The sequence below is a fragment of the Protopterus annectens genome, chromosome 5.part0, assembly GCF_019279795.1.
Source record: "Protopterus annectens isolate FY-2018-M chromosome 5.part0, PAN1.0, whole genome shotgun sequence".
Lineage (NCBI taxonomy): Eukaryota > Metazoa > Chordata > Ceratodontiformes > Protopteridae > Protopterus > Protopterus annectens.
This window is the reverse complement of record NC_056735.1, coordinates 962,258,420-962,276,396: the sequence shown is the minus strand read 5'-3', so window position 1 is coordinate 962,276,396 and position 17,977 is coordinate 962,258,420.

Here is a 17,977-nt window from a genome sequence, read left to right as displayed (position 1 = left end):
TGCATTTTATCAGAACAAGCCAATAGAGCGATGTAGAAAAAGAGGATGGGGAGTCAAAAGACACTTTATTGTTAAAGATAAAAGGAATGGGAATATTGCATTGCTGTCAGATACAATGCACACACATTTAGGATGAGCAATCAACTCTCTTTTTCTCCTTTTATTTTTATATTTCCTCAGACCATGAGGAAATAGTCTATCATCTGGAGCAGCAACAGTGGAGAGTTGCCTGGCTGGTGCCTCAACCTTATACGTATAAGAAATATTCACGAAAATAAACTAATCTTAATAGCATATAACATTAAAACACAGTGCCATTGATTAGTTAAGTAGCACATTCCAACTTGTCAGGTTATCATAGTCACAGCATCATTAAGTAGTTAGTATATACAGTCAGTGGAGATTATGTAAATGGATTATACTAGTGAAGTGGAAGAAAATATATTTGAAATAGTAACTGCTTTGGTAGAGAAACCATTTCTGCCACTGAAACAGCAGTTTTCAGTATTTATTGCTGCAGAACTTTATTGCAGAGTAATTCCACTGTAGAACTTAAAACAGTTATTCATTCATATCACACAAGAAGTAATAATACTAATGAACATCAAAATGTTCTCCTCAGAATTCATTCATTCTATCGCTATCTGCAAGAAATTTAATACTGCGTAAATACATTTTCTGATTCACGAATGAAATGTTTAATTTTTTGTTATTTAAATAAATGCATTTGCTAGTTAATACTTATGAGTCTGCTTTTGGTCTCTACCTCTTTCTCTCTCACTCTCTTTCTCTCTCTTTGTTTGTTTTTTTCCATTCCCATTTCTGCTATTTATTTATTTATTTGAATGCAATGTAACAACTAGATCATGCTTCCTATAAATCTTTATTTCTACCTTACAATGACCCGGTATGTGAGAGGAATTATCATTTATTGAACTTGAATGCTATCTTCTCACTTCAAAACACTTCCACTTTACCAGCTTACAATGAGGTTGTTAGGAGATCACTGCTTAAGCTTCCCAGTCTGAGAACTAAGAAACCTCATCCTTTAGTTCACATAGCAACAACATGACCTTTAGGTCACATCTCCAATGCCAGTATGCATACTTCTGAGTTACAAGTATGCAGACTCAAAGCCCCTAAGGCCCACTGAGAATATATCAACCCATAATAATAATTTAGCAATAAGTGACTCTAGTGTCAGGCATACCAGGCACCTCCCTCACCAGGCTAGATAAGAATAAAGTAACAGTTAACTGTCTTTATAGAGCCAGGATCCAGAATGTAACACAGACACTTACATATCTCCATCCTGAAAATGTGATTATGATGTGGTAGTGACACACTTGAGGATGAAGGACTTTATAGAACAGACTTGTAGTAGAACATGTATGGTCTTACTAGGCATGTGTCTATGGCAAGAAAGACACTGGTATTGATTGGCATTTTGCCATCACCCAAAATGATGCCAATATTCAAATATATGATAACTGACTCTAATAACTGGTATCATTCTGGGGGGTGGGGTAGTATGTATCAGCTTGAGACGAGAAGGCCGAAAATCCTTCTTGTTTTGCAAGGGATGGTCTACACCTCTGATACCATGGCTTTTGCGTTCTGCATAAGCTTTTACTGTCCCATAGTGTCATTTTTAGGCAAGGTTCATGTGCTGGATGTTCCAACTTAGTAAAACCTAGTCTGGAATATAGTAAGATAGCTCTACTCAAAGTCATATCTTTTAACAGAAAATACCCAAACTTGAGGCCTACCTGCAACTTGGACATATTCATATAAATATAGTTGCAGAAATGTTCTTTCAAAGAAATTAAATAACTCCCTGTATTCCTGGGCTTGGTGTCTATCATCTCTTTGGATATACGGTCAGTATTTGTCAAGAATAATATCACCAAATTACTAATTCCTAAAGACTCCACATTTAAACTCTCAGATGACTGAATCATCCTTAATAAGATTAATTACCATTTCATAGCTAGCTACTGCTGATGGCAATATCTATGTTACTGCTGGAGCCAAAATCTTGGTTAATCCTAGCACCTTTATGTTGGGAACTTCATTTACCTGTCAATAAACTGTCTGACCTGCACCACCAAAAATTAACACTAGACGACCAGAAGAAATGTCAAAAACATATAATAACATCACGCTTTTGTCCTGACAATTCAGGGACTTCTACAGAGTTAAAGCAGTGACTTTCTCCTTAATATTAATATAGTTGAGCCCTCTAATCAAAATCAACTATTAATTAAAAATGCAAAAAAGATGTGAAAGGGCTAATGTGGTTAAAAACTACATTTTTTCAACCACCATCAAAAATGCACAATAAATGCATAAAAACAAATCAGTCATTAAATATTGACAATTTTAACATCACCTCTTTGCTTACATGGCATAAAATGCTTACCTGGGTGCAACATTAAGAGTAAATGTGCTTGATAACTATATGTGTTTATACATATGTAAATGCTCCATCAGTAACCACAGGTATGAACGAATATATTTATATGCAAAGTTCATATATATATATATATATATATATATATATATATATATATATATATATATAAAACTATGCTGCCTTTTGTTTCAAAACACTTGAAATGGAAAAGCATCCATTCAAACTGGGTTCTACACCTGTGTTAAGCCTTTATCTGCCAGGTTAATTCATTATATAGAAAGTTATCTGTGTCTCCAAATCTTTTACATTTGTTAATTTGGTAAATAATAAAAAAAAATAAAAAATAAATAGAAATTCTTAAATGTCTCACACTTGAGAGGGAGCCGGTATATTACAGTCTTGGATTCCCCTGACTTTATGGCATACAGATGTTCATAAATCCTGTATCAAAGTCTTCTTGTAGTTTTTAATGCATAATAAGCCAGGCAAGACACACAGGTGGCTAAATACACCACACCCATAGAATCACAGTTGTAAGACTCTGTGAAACCAATCCTTCTGCCAAATCCAGCAACATTTATATAGGTACCATCATTCACATATCTACAGTATACATGCTTTCCACATTGTCCCATCTTGCTCTTTGGGTGTTTCACTCAGTCTCTATCCTTAATGCTTTCTAAATAATCCCTGATGTTTTTTCCTTTACTATAAACAATTTGAGGAAAATCTCCCAATTGCCTTTAAGTTCCTGGGTGAAAGTCAATTTCCATCCTACTGAATAAAGGTTCTTCTCTACGATGATCCTTTGTTGTCATGGTACTTGTGGTGGCATACTGAAAATAGGGCTGAACTTATATGGTCTTTCCAATAATAATTCCCTCTTGTTTCATTTGAGAAACTACATGGGTAACCTTTATTTAAAAGCATATGTATGACTTTATCTAACTCACTTCTTAGCACATTGTCATCACTAATAAGCCTAGCCAAACACACCATTTGGCCATTGACTATAATTCACCTTTGATGATAAGGGTGACAACTGTCAAAATGCAAGCAGAAATCTGAAAATGTCTTTCTGCAGAGAATAGTGGGCATAAAGCCTTGATTTTTGCAGTCTTTTCCTAGAGTAACACCCAGGTAGTCAATCTTATCAAAACTATACTGATAAGCAAACTTTTAAAAACCTGTGGAATAGTTTAAATAATCAATAAAAGTTGCATTATACTTCCTATCTATAAAATATGAATATTGTCCACAAACCTATAATTTGCATGGAAAAGATTACAAAATCCAGGGGTAAATACATACATTTTCTCCCAAGATACTAAAACTAAATTGGCATATAAGGGCACACATGCCAAGCCCATTGCTATGCCTGTAACATGACAAAAGTATTCAATATCAAAATACACAAAATTGTTCCTAAGGATGATATCCAAAAATTCATAAAATACGAAAATCTCATTGCTAGAAAAGTCATGATTATCTTACAAAGGTTCATAGGTAGGTACTAGGCTATTGGCCCTAGGGCCTGTATAAGCCTAGCCAAATGGTACCCTGGCATTTGCCACCCAAGAAAATTATTTTCCTGTGCCCCTGTCAAGCAGAGCCACAGAAGTGATCCCCGAGGTGAATTTCCTATCTCCCATCCAATCATCAAGATTTTTCTTGAAGAGTGCTAATGAGGAGCTTTGTTTGATATAGATAGGTAGTTTGTTCCAGAGTATGGGAAGTCTCTGGGACAGGAATCTATCCCTCCAGCATGTTCTGTTTATTGTGGTGACAAGGTTTAGGTCCTTACAGAGTGTAGCTTGGAGGGATTGGGATTTCTTTAAGTGGAGCACGTCCAACAGCTCTGGGTTTGACATAGCTTTGTATGTTAGGCAGAGATTGCCTCTGAGTAGGCGATATGCGACAGAGTAAAGCTGGAGTTTTTTGAGGTGGTCTGCACAGGGCATCTGTTTGAGGCCGGTAATCCTCTTTGTGAGGTATTTCTGTGGCCTTTCCAGTTGTTGTAGATGTCTTGTGAGGTACATACCAAAAGGGGCGTTGTACTCTATAATGGGTCTAATGAGTGATGAGTAGAGGGGAACAATTACCTCTTTTTTCCTGGATGAGAAACCTTTTGTGATGAGGTGTGCCACGTAGAAGGGTTTCCTGACTACTGTGGCAATGTGATTATCAAAGGAGAGACTACTGTCCACCTGTGTCCCAAGGTCTCTTATCACACTTTCATTGTTAAGTAGACTACAGCTTATGTGGTAGTTCATGGGTACAGAGTTTTTAGCAAAAGGGATGACAATGCACTTTTTGGCATTGAGCTGACACCAGGCATCTGTCTCAGTGAGGACCTTTTGTAGGATGTCCACATCGTTAGGAGTTTTGATTATGGCTCCTAGTTTGCAGTCATTTGCGAACTTTGTTAGCCAAAGATCTTCTTTGTTTGTCTGTACTTCAGAGAAGTAGATACCAAACAGGAGAGGACCTAGGACTGAACCCTGTGGTACTCCACTTGTCACTGGTCTGAAGTTGGATCTAGAGTCTGCTACTTTCACAGTGTGGGTTCTGTCAGTGAGCCAGTTGGCAACCCATCTTGTGACATAGGGATTTATACCTAGTTTAGTGAGTTTGTCTATAATTCCAGAGTGGGGGATGGTATTGAAAGCCTTGGAGAGATCTAGATAGGCTGTGTGAACCACCTTACCCTCATCTACATCTTTGGTGACCACTTCAAAGATGTCTATCAGGTTTAGAAGACATGATCTGCCTATTACAAACCTGTACTGGGTAGGGTCCAGAGTTTGGAAATTACCAGTGTCTTTGTTTATAAGTTCCATGATGATACGCTCCATAGCAGACCAGGCTCATCAGGCTAATGGGGCGGCAGTTCCCGGGGTCCGTGGTGGCTCCCCCTTTGTGGATATATATATATATATATATATATATATATATATATATATATATATAAATATGCTGCCTTTTGTTTCAAAACACTTGAAATGGAAAAGCATCCATTCAAACTGGGTTCTACACCTGCGTTAAGCCTTTATCTGCCAGGTTAATTCATTATATAGAAAATTATCTGTGTCTCCAACTCTTTCACATTTGTTAATTTCAGTGGGCACAAAGCCTGAGGTGAGGCTATGATTGAACATGGTACTTACGTGGGGTGCCAGTTTGTTCTATAGTTCATGTAGAATGCAGCCTGGGATGTTGTCAGGTCCCATGGATGCTGTGTTCTTGGCTTTGGAGAGTGTGTTTTTTACCTGTGCAGCCATGATTACAGGTACTTTGCATTCTTCCGGTATAGAGATGGGCCCTTTAGGGGATGAGATGGGGTAAAGTTGGCACTGAACCTATCTGCCAGGATGTTGGCAGTATCAGTTGGTTCTGTATATTTAGTGCCATTGTGCTGTAACTCAGAGCAGATCTGAGTGTTGCCATTGAGATTCTTGACATAGCTATAGAATGCTTCGTGGTTATCTTTAGAATCAGTGGCAATTTTTTTTTCGTAACTAGCTTTGGAGGATTTTATGAGGGATCTCAGCTTCTTACTGAGGCTGACCATTGAGTTCCTTCAATCATGGGATTTTACTCTTTTTTGCAACAGTTTCTTTCTTCTGTTGTAGAGTTTGTTTATAACATGGGACCACCAGATTAGCTTCCTTTTTTGGAAGCTATATAGCATCTTGGTTCTGTTAGGGATTGCAAGATCCATGCACTCGTGTAAGTGCTTATAAAGTGCAACTGTATAGGACTCAGCAGTCGTATATCTATTGTCCGTCAGCATGGGTGTCGTGAAGTTTACCACTTCTGTTTTAAGAAGCGTGAAGTTGGCTTTGGAGAAATTTGTTGCGGTGGTTTCCCTAATGGGAGGTGGCATTTTCAAAAAAATTTCATTCCTGTATCATGTGAAATGATGGAAAGCAATTAGCTACTATTATAGTAACAGACAGTATTCCCCTCACTAAACAAAATACAGTTTTAAGTTTTACAACAGGTACCAGGAGTCTCGCAGTATATATGTTTTGCTGTCCAAGAGATGCTTGCACTGCTGGTCAATGTATACTGTCGACAGTTTAATTTTTGAAGAAAAAATCATTAGTATAATTGGTTTGTTGATCTTTACATATTCATGCACATGGTTGGCTTTGGCTCCTTGATAAACCATGCCAAATAAACAATATTCAATTTTGACATAGGCTATGTTGACTTCATTCTTTCATACCATTTTATAAGTATCAGTATTGTTTAATAGTTCCAGCATTTTACTGGAATATGTCCATATAAATGGTAACCCCCTTGTACAAATAGTTAACCACCCTATTAGGGGCCCAAATACCCTCTATATTGCCATCAGAAGTATAGTGTCTTGCTGCACACCTTCACAGGTATCATTTCCCTTGTTAAATCTTACCCCAAATTTGTGAGCTTTCCTTCCAAATACCTTTATGTTTAGGGACATTTGTGTTTGGGGACTATTGAAAAGCAAATCATTTTCATTTTTCTTGATGACTAAATACATTTCACTGTAATCCTTCTTCAATTGACTGTCATTGCAAAAGCTTCCATCTGTGTTTCTGACCGCTCATCCAACACAAATGGCTGTATTGATAAGGCAGTCCTATCCACAAAAAAATGGAAATTGGAAATTTAAAAACAAACCATTATTACAGAATACATGTAAAAATGTATAGCAAGATAAAGATATTACACAATGATTTTAAAAGATCCCATTTTAGCCACTTTAAGACTTCAACTAAGCAAACTACTAAAGAGATTAAGGGAACCATTAGGAAGCTTAGAGTTGAATACAAACTTAAAATATCTACTAAAAGCAAAAATAACTACAGATCTTCTTTTAACTATCACAAGAAGTTAAGGACTAACACCCAGCAATGTTCAGAGCTAATCCATAATAGGACTGTCCACTCTGACCCATAGGAGATAACTAATATCCTAGATGACAAATTTAGTGCATGTTTAACTTCACTCAGAATTATAAGAATTCAGTAAAATCCACAGTTCCATCCAACCCCAGAATTACTGGGAATGAGTCCTCTCAGACCTCCGAAAAGCAAACAGCATCTTATATAAAGGCTCTTATACCACACCCATTGCCTAATTATTAGGATGAAATATGGTCTATCTCAACCCCTGCTTAACATCTTTCCTGAAGGCTGTACAAGAGCCATTGTAATACTATTACCTAAGGGTAAAACAACCATGGACCTGTTAACTGTAGACTCATTAGTTTCACTAGCCTTATATGTAGGTTCATAGGTTTAATAGGTACTTACTAGAGTACTGATCTGTGAGGCTCATAAGAAACTTAGCATTATATTCCCATGGTTATTTTTAGCCATTATGTTTTACATATGCATAACCCAGTGATGACAGGAGAAGGACATGTTGTTGTGTGAGTCTAAACCTGGGATAGCCAAATTACATTTGAATAGAATAACATAAATAGTTTACTTTATGTAGAGTGGAAGTTGACTCCATAGAAGAGATTTTCTGTGATATATACCTATCCCTCCAGTATATGTTCTACTTTTGTTGCAAAACAGATTGAGATCCATTGAGTAAGTGTTCATGCTACCATTGGACTTATGAATGTGTAATAGTTCTGACATGATAGGGTTTTATGAGGTTCTATAAATGAAGCAGATGTCAACTCTCAGTAACTTGTTTGATTCCAAGAAGAGTGGGAAGGCTTTGAGACATACTACACAATTGTTGTGATTTAGGTTCTTCATTTTTGATTGAAAAAAATGTTGTGGTCATTTCATTTGTTACAAATGTTTGGGCAGGTGCATAGTAAATGTTGCGTTATGTTCAACAATTGGCTTGAAACATGCCGAGTATGGTGAAAAGATTACATACCTTGGTCCATTCCGGCCATTGCCAAGAAAGTCATCACGATAAATTGGAAAAGTAAAAATCGACTCTCTTTTTCTGAATTTATTTGATTAACAAAAGGTGTATGTAATAAGGAATTACAAATCGTGTACAACAGAACATCAAGCATCATGCGTAAACATCTATCTTGGCAAAAACTTAATAACTTATTGGGAAAAAAATGTAGTAGTTTTGTTCAATGCAAATTTTTGTTGTGAACTCTGTTTTGTATTGTAAAGTTATTTCATATTGTTTTAAATTACAATAAAAGATTGTTTTTTAAAACAAAGCAAAACAAAAAAGATTACATACCTAGTAAATACGTATGCATTCTAAAGTTATAGAACATATTATCTAAGACTTTGTTAAACTAGACATTGAAAAATCCCTTAATCCTGGATCCTCATCAGGTCAGTTTTGAACTGCCTCCTTAACCTCATTAATTTATTTGAAAAAGTCACCACATCAGTGTTATGAAGGATGTACAGCACATCTGAACCTAGCCAAGACATCTTTCATTATTCTCCATGCAGCTATTATTGTCAGGCTTGGAAATCTGAATATAAATCCATATGTCATGTGGTGCATAGATAAATGGTTGCCTGACAGTAACCATGTGGTTGGAATTACAGATGTCACTTCTAAAAGAAAAACAATTACCAGTGAGGCAGCGCAGGACTCAATGCTGGGCCCTTAGCTATTTGACATCTATTTCTCACATCTTTAAGTCAGCATCCTGGCCTGTGGTTCTCTACCTTTGTAAACAAACTGTAAATTGGGTATGGTTATTCATTCTTCTAGTGACTCACAACTGCTCAACCATAAATTAGACTATAGTTAATTTTGGTAAACAAAATATTTTCACATCATAAACCAAACAAATGCTGCTTGTACCAGTCATTATCACTCAAAAAGCCAACGGTATGATGTAATACAAAGAAAAAGCATGGCTTGCACACACTATACTTTATTTTCACCAAACTACATGCACTTTCATCTCTCAGCAATTACAAACAAGGAACTAAACTTCATCACGTGTAAATACACTTGTACCAGCATATATGAAACAAGTTACAGGATCATTAAAACCCTCACTTCATAAAACTTTTTGCACCAATTAAATACTAATTAAAATAAAAAAAAAAACTTGTCTCTTTTTAAAATAGTACTTGAAATTAATGCTATTGTTCAAATCTTGTTTCCTACAAGCATCCAAAATGTCTTGCTATTTCTAATCTTTATAATCTAAATAATTGTCTTTGTTGCCCCCTCTAACATTGTCAGAAGCATGATCTAACACATTAAAACATTTCATAAAATTAGAACACTTTTAAGAATATTTTAATAATGCATTATTATTGCCTTTATATTTGATGGTATGCAAATGCTCATGAATTCTATTGTTAAACTTTCTATTGATCTTTTCCAAATAAAATTAGTCAAACAACACACAGACTCCATTGTAAATGACATATTCACTAACACAAGTGAAAGTACCAGGTAAGAAATATGATTTAGTAGTGTTCAAACAACACACACTGTGGCCATCTGAAATGTATCTACACATAACACATGAATAACTCATAAAGGTAGCCAATTTCCCTTTAATTTCAATATAGTCTGATTCAAAAATATTTTACAAATCCTTACATCTCCTTTTTATAAACATAGGTTGTTCACCCACCCTTTCAAAAAACTCTCTGTTACCTTTCATGATCTTTGATTCTAATTGTCCTTAATATAGAGGATTTTGATCAGGTTTCTAATTGTGATATTATGTTTGATACATAGAGGTTAAGAAGTTCACACTGAGAGCAAAGCTTGAAAGGTGAATCTTGGTATTTATGTTGAGAACATATAATAAGTGGTTATGATCAATGAGACCTGATTATAACTCTTTATGGTGCATGGAGTTTTAACAACTCCATGCACTATTTGTTACAAAAAAGGCCAAAGTTTTGTACCTGTTTTGAAAGTCAGCACAGTAAGTCAGGAAAAAATCAGGAACAGTTTTTTTAATACTGTCCTACTTTAAATAAGTTATTTACAGACTGATGTCTGTAAATTTATGTGGACATAGCAAGAAAGATAATCAGAAACTCTTGAGTGAAAGAATGCCCCTTCCCTTATACCCAGCTGTAACAACACTTAGAGGGTGTATAACATTTTTACACACTTTTGAAATTGGGCCTTGTACCACAGTAGAGTGTAACAGGTTTATCCATTTTCCGATTTTGGAGCCTAATCATGGCACTCTATGCACCACAATATTTTGATGGGGCCACTATCAGCTGTAAAAGCTAATTTCATTTGCAATTGAATATTGCTTTCATGCTTGCAATGTATGTTCAAAAACATCGTTGGTAAAAGTAACTAATGTAGCATTTAGAACACGTTCATGATACCCTCTTTTATGAAATCTCCTTTTTAACTGTGAACAGGCATTAATGATCATCTCATCTTCAATAGTGAGATTTTGAATTCAGTTAACCACAGTTCTAACAATATTATTTTTCATACGGGTAGAATGCATGCAGTTATATATCATAAGGAAATTAATAGCAGTATTTTTGTTATTAATGGAAACTTCTAATGTACAACTATTTTGGCTTCTACACACCAAGGTGTAAAATATATATTCACAGTTGACTTTCATACTGAATGTCAAAACTTATTTGACAAAATTCATATATTGAGCTAACTTATCTAATGCCTCTTGAGTTCCTTCCCAAACAAAAATAGTATAATCTATAAAATGACAATAAAAAGTAATTTTACTGAAAAACAATTATTGTACAAATACTTCTTCCCTAAAGCCATGGCAAAATTAGGGACCATAATAGCTCCCCTGGCAATCCCTCTGACTTGTTAGAAGTACCGATTTAAAAAAAAATGTCCTTTAGAACCACATTAATACATTCCTCAAAAAGTTAATGTCGATAAGTGCATAGTTTTTTGTTTTTGTTGTCTAACAGTGTATTACCATGTATAATTATCTGACATTCATTGAAACTAATAACCCCTGTTTGATATGTTCTCACTCTTGACTTTTTCACTATAATGAAAAAAGCCTCTGATATATGATTAAAATGACTGAACTGCTTCTTTCAATGCTTTGTCAACAGAGGTAGAAATATATTTCAGCTTAGACACCCTAACAGATACTATTTCCTAACTTGTTAGTTTAATGTTGTCCTTATAGATCTTCGGGATACTAAATATAACACCTATATCAGGATCAAACTACTGGGAAAAGTCTTATATTTCTTTATTACTAATTCCTAGCATTAAATTATCATATATTCATCAATATGCCTGTGATGCTTAAAAATATTCTCTTTTGTTTTTTTTTTATCATGATTCAGTAATGTAAGCATTTGACCACTGTACTTCACAGTGTTCATCACTACAGTAGCTATACCCTTATCTGCTTTTATTATACAATTGTTTTGTCTTTTGATAAGCATGATAAAGTTGTTTTTCTTTGTGGGATAAACTATACCATTTTTTTTTTCTTTGGTTTGCCATTTAAATAATTCCTAATTTTAGTTTCATGTGCAGTCTCAAAAGCTAAAATATTGGGGTGTAACAAAAGGTTTAATATACTAGGTTTAAAATAAGTTTGTTGGCAGTGTCATCCCTATTCTTATTTATATTGAACATCACTTTAAAATTCAGCTGCCATGTAAAACTATCGAGAATATTAATAGCATCTGCTAAAGACATCCCACTGGACAGGACAAAGGAAAAACATTTTTTTTAATTATTTGTACCTCAACTTTCAACTCCTTATCAGACAAAATAAATCTCTTAAATATTTGTGGTATTTTCACTACCTTCTGTTGAATGCTCCCTGTTGTGAAGGTGGTAGATTATTGTGGTCCATGTTATGGTGGTGCAAGTTGAGTAACATAGTCCAAGTTGTAGTGAATTTCTTCCACCGAGGAGTTGTACTGCGATCTGTACTGGGGCTTCTGTTGGCTCCTGGTATGCTGCCAAGTCCTCCTGTTGTCCTCTAAATTGTTCCCATTTTTCTCCATTCTGATTTGATTCCTCTTTAGATATGGGGTTGTGTTGTGTTTTGGTTTAATGGACATACATTTTTTTCTCTGCTATTCTGGCAGATCTTCTCAACATGGGACTGTGAACTGCTGGGTTGCCCTCCAAGAAAATGTTTTTGATCATTGGACTCACAGATGTCATCTGAACCACCATCCAGTGAATGACTATCACTGCATCATTCACTTTCAGTTGAATTGTTTACATATTATATAATTACTATTGTTTTTATTTTGTTGTTATATCCATTAATGTCTCCAACATGTTTTTGTTTTTCTTTATACTAAGAGTATAATGAACTCTATTAACTTTCTCGGCAATTATTTTATTTATCCTAGGAAAACAGCAAGACTGAGTTTATCTATAATATTCAACTTACTTTCTAGTGTTTCTAATGTATTTTCCCCATAATAAATCAAAAGGTAAATGTACACAAATCCTGCTTAGTCTTTAATGTCCACTCATTCATTTAAAATTCTTGACCAAATCCTCGACTCATGAGAGCATTATCGACCCTATGATATCTGGCTACTCACTTTCACATCATACCATATATGCAAGACATCTCTCTATGTACACCTGTTGATAATTTCTTATCATTTGTCCATCAGTTCTCTGTAGTAGTTTGAAATCCTTCTGTCTGGTGCAACTAATTTCCAGTCATCTTTTCTAGATCCAAACAGGTGTTAATTATCCTTTATTCATCTTTTATCAGATTCATTATAGAGTATAATACCTCTTTTGAGATCTCAGATATTCTTAACTAAAAAGGTCAATGACCACAAGTCTCTCAGCTATCTGGAAAGAATGGCACCTTATCTCTCTATCTCTGAATGACTCCTCTGTGGTGATCAATATCTAGGCCTCCAAGTGATGAAAGACCTCACCCTCCAAAACACCTTTGTAGAACAAATGCTTCCTCAACTACCCAGTGAAAGCATGTAAGCCCTCATTAACAACTAAATAATACTTGGACATAACAGTTTCATATTCTAGCATAAGACCCAGTTGGGAACAAACTTTCCCAACACATCAATCAGAATATTACCCATTTCATTTCAGTGTAAACTTAGATAATTGAATGGACAGTTTCATTTGTTCTCCTGGTCTATCTTGTCTTGCTGCCCTTGAAGCTAGAGGGTATATTTGAATATATTTTATTTGCCAGGCTTATAATGCCCTGTATACAGATTGCCTAGTACTTACTTAGGACTCTATGATCCTAAAGAGAACTACCTGTTTTTTGGGAAGACAAGACACAATGACTAGATGGGCTACTTCCAAGGGTCGTCAAAAATCTTGCCAAAGTATTAGCAAGCCTCTGATGGAGATTTTCAACAAAATACTGGCTCATGCAAAAGTATCAGAGGACTAGACAATAGCAAATGTGGCATCTTGTTTTATGAGGTGGAGCAAGAAAGACCCAGAGAATTATGGGCATCTTAACTTAACAAAAGTGGCAGGGAAAGTCATGGAAAGAATTCTGAGTTGGGAAAGTCTGGTAGCATTTCTAGAGGACAACAATCTCCAGGATATCGACCAACAGGGAATCATGAGCCTGTGACCTTAAAAGAACATGTGGGAAAGACAGATTTGTCTCCTAGAGATTGATGCTCCTCTGGAATAAGATCCCACTTCATGTGAAACAGAGCTCCTCAATGACCCTATTTAAGTGCAACCTTGACAACTGGATGGATAACCACAAATTCACCAGAGGGGTGGGACTTTTGTCCCTCATGGACAGGGGCAGTTGGAGCTGATCAAAGAATTGTTCTGCAAACAACAACCATCTAACTATGGTCAATTAGGGTACATTTTTTTTACATGGCTAGGCTTGTAAAGGCCTTAGGGCCATTAGCCTAGCAACCTCCTATGAACCCATAAACCTATGACTGAAATGTGATCTTAGTCAAACCTGATTCACCTTTATGAATTTGACAGGTAGTGCCAGGAGACATAGTCTATATCGACTTCAGAAAAAACTATCAAACTGGACCCATAAAGGAAACTGAGATGAAAAACAGACTGGAAAGGTTAGAGGAAGGCCCAAGGCTAAGACTTAGATAGCTGATTGCTTAACTGGTAGGACACAATAGGATGTGTTAAAAGTAACACTGTCATGAATTAGAAAAGTGACCAAAGGAGTATTGTGTGGGACTGTCTTGGGTACAGTGTTCTTCACTGTATGTGCTTTAGACAAATTTGAGGGCATGAAGAAGCGGACTAACCTCTTTGCTGATGGCACAGAGGTGAAGTAGTGGAAGATGGGGAAAAGCATAAGAGAGAATTTTGAAAGAATGAGCAATCAGGCAGAAAGGTCAGAGTTGAGGTTCAAGTACAAGTAAGTTCAATATATTGTACATAGGCCACAACAACCTTAATGGGAAGTAGAGATGGTAAAAGCACAGCAAGAAATGATCTGGGTGTGCTGACCACAGCTGGATTTAACCACTGGAATGGAGTAAGAGGGCAGCGGAAGCAGCAGATAGAATGCTAGGATATATCCTTGGGGAGATACATTCTAGAAGCAAAGAGGCATTGCTTCCACTTTGTAAGACCCTGTTCAGACTACACATTCAGTACTTCATTCAGTTTTGTAGGTTGTATAAGTAATGGACGTTATGCTACGTGAAGAAAGCCACAGGAAAGCCAAAGGATATGACTAAAGGCTAACAGAGTTAGAATTCTTCTCACCTAATATAGAAGACGGGAAAATTATACTGCTGTACAAGATGATGTCGTGGAGATGTGATGGTATCATTCTGAACCTGAAGGACAAAGGACGAATATGAGAATGCACACAACAGATTTTACTGACTCACTAATTCCTGTTTAACTGAAAGTACATTTTCGTAGAAAGGGTTGTAGACCCATCAAATGGACTACCAGAATGTGTAATGAAGAAGGTATCCACGAACGCATTAAAGATGACATGGAAGAAATAAAAAGACATGAAGGGGATATAAAATGCTAAATGCATTTAGAAGGACTCGTTGAGTCATCAGGCAATTGTACTGTAATATAAAATTATTCAAAATACAAAAATGCTGCTATGAATAAATACTCAATATAGCTAAATATAGAAAGACTGTGACAAGACTCAGCATTACATTTTTCTTATATTCCTATATCAATAGCCACTGAAAAATTATTTGTGCAAGGAGAACTGAACTACAACATGTTCTGGGCTCACATTTTGAAAAAAAAAGGAATAATGATCTTACTGTTGAGCAAGTAAACGCTGAAACCCTAAATGTGTCTTAAAGACAGTCTAACATTACAATTGCCTAATCCAATTCGTCACTTTCTGAAAACATTTAGACATTGCTTAGAAAGATGAGTAATTAGCAACATGCTATAAATGGTCTAGCTGAATATATCAGCTTTTATTTAATTACTTCCCCTACAATGACATCTTATTACATTTGGATAAAAAATGCCACCTGCAGAGAACATTCTGATTGAAGTGTCATTCTGTAATTGTATAACCTCTGGCTCATTGTCAGATTTAAACACCTCATTAACACCTTTCACCTCCATTAATCTTAATGGATGATTTATTTTTTCTTTTACAGTTTACAAGTGAAAACTTGCTAAATATGCATTACATAATATGTATCACATCCTTTATTAAGAGGAGGAGTTGCAATCTACAATTAGATTTTTGCAAAGACTATGCCAATGGTATAAACCTGCCATTATTCTATAATGGCTCCCTTTAATGTTTCCTGTCTTAGGTTCAATATTTTTGCTGTAATTACCAAATCATAAATATGTGTACATCTTCTTAGAATTCATCATTAGAGTTCATCTCAGTACTGTGCTGCAAAGACTCGGGTCACAACATGAAATCTAATTATAAGTAAGCATTATTTGTTTTTATAACATTTAACTAAACCCCATCAAACACACAAAGAAAATGCTTCTCAGTTCTCTCTCACGAGTCTTAGAAATGTTGTTGTCTTTCGGCTTTTCCCAGTTATGGGCCGCCACAGCAGAACTCCAATCCACTAATGATTGGCAGTAGATTTTCACGAACGCCGAGGTGCCAGCTAGACGTTCAACCTTCAACGAAGGCATGCCCATTTACACATGTCTTTCAAACGCCCACCCAACCGCGGGGAGGACATGAAATATATAAAATGGTCCTTATTTCTAGCACTAAGCTTCTTATTAAATGCACTTCTTGTGAAATAGTATCCATATCTCCTTCTCATACTTGCTATATCCCATCTCTAACATACCTAAACAGTTCTGTTTTGTATCATTCCTTCTCCCTAACTTTAAACCTGGCTTTATCAGCCCCCAGAAAAGCAAATTACTTTGGCAATCTTAATGTCTTTGCTACATTCCTTCATTTTGTGTTTAAACACTTCAGTAATTGCTTGTCTAGTTGTCTATTTATTTTGATCATAAACATGAGTGTATAATCTAGAATTTATCTAGACCAACCCTTGTCTCAGCATTTACATTGTAGCATGATGAATTATGGCATGCAAATAATTTACAGAAAACCTTGAAAACAGAAGGTAAAACTGTGATGCACATCCTCAGTAATGTTCTTACAATGAAAATATGCTGTATTATCACACAGTCTTAACTTCCTTCCAGCCCTCACATTAGGCATATTCATTTTAATAATATCCAAAATTCTTCCAGTTATGTTGGTATTCAGGAATAAATCCCAAATTATTGATTAGCATTTCAGGTACATGCTAGAACTGTTGCGGGGAGTTATGAATGATGAGGCTTTCACTGCTCACCTTTTCTTCATTGTGTGTGTGTGTGGGGGGGGGGACGGAAAACCAGTGAAAACCAGGAATCACAGTGTCAGCCACTAGGAGAGTATGACCACTGCTTCCAAGCCACTCCACTCCCTGTCTGCTAGGACATACTTCAGCCCCTTACAATTACCAGTAGAAGGACCACACCTACCAGAGCATAGACCCAGAAACAGCCCCCAATATTGAACACTGTATTAGAGTTGCTGCTGTAGGCCCTCTGAAAGAGATAGAGCCAGGACTCATCCCCACCAACAGGCACCTGAAGAATAACAGAGCTATGGGCTGGAACTAAAGTCAGCTGTGGCTCAACCCATAGGTAGATTTCAATGGCAAATACTGAAAAGATCAGTGACTACAGGTGGTAGAAAATTATGGCATTGCAATAAAAATGTATCCAGCATTGTTTTCTTTTAGCCTGCTCTGCCCCATTGACTTCCATCACTTATACATTTTTAGAGTCAGAAATTCACAGAGCTTGCAAGGCAGACCCAATCTATCGACCACAATCACCTTGCCAATACCCACACTTATAGGGCAGCTTCTACCTCCTAGAGGGCAAAACAAGTCAGGACTTGAATGAATTTACAGGCATTTATTCACTCATAAAATATTATCTTAAAGGAAGTGAGGCTATTACTCTGTTTTATATGTAACAGGAGATTATTCCAGAGATGGTGAAAGAAATGAGAAATAAATATGTCCCTGCTAGGTATCTTATTTATTTGTTTATGAATGTGCAAAAATGGGAAAAGAAGTTATGGATGATGGATGGATTCTCAGCTACATAGTTCAAGTGTTTATGAAGTCATTTTTT